The sequence below is a fragment of the Taudactylus pleione genome, unplaced genomic scaffold (assembly GCF_031769625.1).
Source record: "Taudactylus pleione unplaced genomic scaffold, aTauple2 ptg000483l, whole genome shotgun sequence".
NCBI lineage: Eukaryota > Metazoa > Chordata > Amphibia > Anura > Myobatrachidae > Taudactylus > Taudactylus pleione.
In genome coordinates, this window is record NW_028284885.1 from 923738 (window position 1) to 929033 (window position 5296).

Sequence of the window (5296 nt, forward strand, 5' to 3'; positions counted from 1 at the left end):
TCTAGATAGATAGGGGCAGGGTTTGGGAAGAAGAGGGGTCGGCTTATTTTATGGCGATTCTGCATGTCTACATGTTGGGAGTAATGAACATCCAGTAATTTCTCAGTATTTCTCTGTGTGCTGCTATTTCAGTCGTCGTGCATTGCGCTGCTTCTCAGTGGCGTCGCTGCCTTCTCAACACCTATTCTTATATTCTGCAAGGTAGTTTAGAGACTTTTTTTCTTCTTCTGTTTGTAATTGTAAAGGGGATTGAGCAGAATAATTGCACCTGTGACACCTGATGCTCCTTATAGACGCTAACATTCTACCTCACGCTGCAGTGTTATCAGTTCTTCACAAACATGACATGAACCCAATGAGCAGGGGAGCTGAGGGGGGGTTTAGCACGTACTACTTGGAAGGGCTTATTGGAAGGGCCTGGCGGGGCCCCGAGTCCGCTGCTGCGCGTAGCATTTTTTCTTATCTTATCACAACAGCCCTGTCAATAAGAAATAGTCCATTTGCGGAGCGTATCTGGCGTGTTTCGCCCTGCGCATGCTCCGGAGCCAACGCAAGTATGGGTGATGCAGTTTACGCATTTTGATCACATCTGCACTTACAACTGAAGCAGTTTCATGTAGGCAGAGTTCACTGAGAGTGTGTCAGCGCAACTGTGGCGCTATGTAGACCTGGATGTCAGGTGCAAAATTTGAGTATAGGGTAGATGCAAGTCTGCACTAATAATGATGCCTCATACCTAAGCTAACGCATGCATAGGTGACGAGCGCAAAGCCATACAAGTCTGCATACAATGAATATATATATATATATATATCTGCAATGCAGGAACACATACGCCCGACTTACGGTGCCCATACATCTGCAATAGATCGCCGCGATGCAGGGCTGCGATCGGGAGTTTACGATCGCCATTGGAAATTTCCGATTGCCCACCATCGATGTTCTGCGATCCATCGCCAGATCGCAGACATTTCACATGTTAATTGTTGGAGATTTGACAATTGCGATCATTTTTTGATTGCGATCGTCAAATCGCCGAAATCCAACATGCTGGATTTCTGCGATCCTGCGATGCCGAGTTGCAGCATCGCGGGATCGCGGCAATCCGTCGCTGATGTATGGGCCCCATGACTCTTAGATCTGCCTCAGGCCCATAGTATGGGATGATGATCTGCAGGAATACTTGCACACATGAGCAGGGATCTCCTGGGACCCAGGTGCTTGCTGCAAGCACAGCTGTTGCCATTTGCCAGGGAAATCCTGTAGGAAAAGGTCCCGATGGTACCCGGGGTTTGTGCTGCATCCGGAAAATGTAGCAATGAGCATGGGATTCCATATTACATGAGTACGGAGAGGATTTATTTGACATGTGAAAGTTTTTACTGATTGTTATTTTAATTTCTACGTAACTTTAAATTCTGGCGGTTAAATATGTTAATGTTCAGAATGTTGACAGCATGATTGAAATGTCGACACTGCCAGAATATCAACATTGCGGAGGTGAGTATCGGGACATGTATGGGGGATCTAGAGCCTGTGCACTTGAGACTGCTGGGCCTATAACCTATTAGCCGAACAGTGTTGCTGGATGTAGTAGTCCCCCAATGGAATCAGTATGGAATCCCGACTGCCGCATGGCCAGCAGTTCGATTCCCGGCAGCGGCAGCCTGACAGATCAGCAGAGGTCGGCAGCGGAAGCCCGACAGTGCTAGAAATCCCGATCGTCCCTAAGGTAAGTATAAACTAACCTAACCTAACCCCCTAACCCTCCTTAGGGGTGCTTAACCCTAACCTCCCCCCCAAGTGCCTAACCCTAATCCCCCCTGTAAGTGCCTAACCCTAACCTCCCCCTTCCCCACTGCCTAAACCTAAGTCCCCCGGGGGGGTGCCTAACCCTAATCCAACCCCTCTAAGTGCCTAACCCTAACCTCCCCCCTCTAAGTGCCTAACCCTAACCTCCCCCCCAAGTGCCTAACCCTAATTCCCCCTCTAAGTGCCTAACCCTAACCCCCCCTTCCACATTGCCTAACCCTAAGTCCCTCGGGGGGGTGCCTAACCCTAACCCCCCCTTCCCCTAACCTAACCCTCCCGGTGGGGTGCCTAACCCTAAGTCCCCCTCGGATGCCCTAAACCTAACCCTCCCCCCCGCGGCTGTCTGCTCGCGGCGCCCGGCATCCCTTCGATCCCAGCGTCGGGTAAATGACCGGCATCTAGATATAGACGGCGGTCATTTATCCCACGCCGGGATAAAGCAGCCGGGAAGCCGGCTGTCGGTATTAAGGCAGCCGGTTTCCAGACTGCATACCCCCCCAATTTACCCACCAGGAGGGAATACACTTGGCCAAAGTATATATGATGTTGAGTGCGTTGCACAAGCAACATAAGGCACAGGGATAAGACTGGTATAACTGTAGCACTTGGAGATTTAGGGTATCGCTGGGCATTATAGTACGCTGGGCGTCTGAGCGGTAAATGCACCAGCGAATGTTAGCAATATGCCGACACACTGTAGGGGTGGTGTACTTGCGGTGTTCGTATAGGCTCTGCACGGCTAGTATGTTGGAGAGTCTTGGAGTCGCGTCTAGTAGGCATTATTACCAGGGAGAAAGACGCAGGTAGGCGCTGCGCGTGCACACTAGCACGTCTGCGGTTAGACCCCCTCACTGCGCTCCGGCAGGTCCTAGAGAACGGCCATCTCAGCTTACCTGTCAGCACTGAGGATGGAGGTGGCACCTGAGTGCTCCTCATCCAATAGTTCTATATTCACGGGGTGGCTTTAATTGCAAATCCATGGGAAAGGTTTTTTTTTTTTTTACAGAATACAATGTACATTGTACTCACCTATACATAGACATAATAAAACAATGCATGGTGCAAATCGGGAAAAGACAATTCAAGTTAAAGACAGAGCATTAGGGCCAGAATCTAAGTCGCATGCAGCTCTGCTGAACTTCTGTAAGCTGTCCACGGTCGGAAGTCGAATGTGAGTATCCGCCCATATCCTGAGGGAGCCTCCAAAAATCGTGTGGAACTCCCAGACGCCCAAAAGATTGGACAAGTCTCACATTGAATTGCGCCACCATGGCCTAGCCCCCGTTTCACAATGCTGCTAATCGTTTGTCTAGTGGGGGCGGGGCCATGATGACACAATTGCCTCACCAGTCCCCAGCACCGCCCACTTCTACCATGCCACGCTCCCCGCAGTGCCGACCTGGCTCCCCCTCCCGGAGGGGGCAGCCCAAGGATCGTCAAGAATGGTCTGCAAGAGAGCCACCATCTCTATTATCTGTACTTACACCTAACCCATGCTGGTTGCAAGAGATCTGTCTGAAATAGGCATGCGCTCGGCATACGCACGGCTCAGAGTATGGTGTAACTTTGGCAACATGCCCACGACATTCCCACAAGACGGTTCTTTCTCGTGTGTATGCCCAGCTGAGACCAAGAACCCCGATTCAGGGGCAGAGAGAAGGGTCCGAGATCCGTCTGACTTAGAATCACGAGAGATACGTAAAGATGAGAATGCTCACTACAATGCATGCGTCACTGACTGCGACCGCTTTCAGACCTGCGTGCGACTCAGAATGTGTCCCTTTACGTGGCTCTGTACCAACATTTCAACCTGGCACTGCCATAACGATGTCTCTCAGTTTGGGTGTTATTATGCTGTATGCACCGAGATTAAAGGACAATTATATTGTAATGGGATAAATTATTTTCCCTCCACTCGCTCTCTATGGGCTCGATTCAATAGCCCGCGATGTAAATAGCTCCGGGAGCTATTCAATTGTGCACGGTGTTTAGTCGGAAAATGCCCATTCTCGCGACTAAACACCCTGTTTAAGGTGCGAGAATGGGCATTCCCCGACCTAACTTACCAGCGCGATGCTGTTTTCCCGGCGCTAAGGGCACTTTTGTCGGATTTCTGCTCGCATTCCCGGAGGGGTGTGAGAAGAAATCCTTAGTCGGGGTTAGCTGCGCGGTGTATTGAATAGCTCCGGGCGCTGATTCCCGGAGCTATTCACATCGCGCAGAAGAGAATCGAGCCCTATGAGTGCGATGGTAAGTGACGTAACATGAACATGTACTACAGTACACATTGCCCCTAGCATGCACTGTATAGTGACCTGGACTGTGACACATATGATTACAGGATATAATAGTGCCCCTGTTGCATGGTTTGGGAAACTATTATTGCCCTGTACAGTGGCAAACGCAGGATTTCTAGAGGGGGGGTTTCTAAATGCTTGATTTTAGAGTGAGTGTGGCCAGTCCATAAGGAAGGTAGAATTAGCACTTAACCAGCTTTAATGTGCGTCATATAAAGTGTATTGTGTGTCATAATTCCAGCATATATAGGACCAAAGATCACAGTAAGCCATTAGATGCGGCAGTAGGGCCATCCTGCCTGAGCTGAATGTTTTTATTTTAGATGTGTGCACCATTCCAGAGTATTAGAGCAAGTCTGGGGGAGAAGCAGAATAACCTAGCACTGCCCTGGACATATATGTACATATTGGGCTCTATAGCAACACATTTCTAACAGTGAATGTTTTCCAGATCTCCTAGTTGATGCACAGGTTATTTATTACTGACATGTTAAAAGATCCGCAGGTGGTGCTAATTATTTAATTTGTGATACGGAGAAGAACATGCAGCACTAGTAACATTCTATTATATTACTATTTCTATTGTGGTCACGGTGTGGACTGGGGAGGGGGGTTTCCAAGCAGACAGAAACCCCCCCTGCGTTTGCCTATGCTGCAGCCAGTATATAACCCACACTGCTTCTGCATTTCCTCTGTCACAGACTGACTGCGGTGAGAGAAGTCTCAGCTTCACCACAACAGCACAAAGCCACGCCCACCAACAACAGCGCCCAACCGCGGCACGTGACGTCACAATGCACCACGCCCACCGCACGCTCACAGCGGCCATCTTGGTTGTGGGTGTATAACGCGTTCTTCTGTTATACATTCTTACAACGTGTGACACCAGTGACATAACAAATTCGCAGCACCACCACCGCCACGCAAATTGTGTTTCTGTCATCGCCTAACAATCAACCATAAAACAGGCCTGAGGAGGAATCGTTACTCTGTAGGGGTCTGCTAGACAGAAATGACGGCTGTATAAATCAGGATCGCATATATTGGTTGCTAACGTTGGGCTTTCTCGTTTTCTGTTCTGCTGAGGTGATTCTAGAACTTTCTCGCTACGGGAGGAGGAGGAGCTCGTTTGCGGTTCCCTCATCAAAGATGGCGCGTGTTCCTCCCCCCCCCGCCCTCTGTGACGT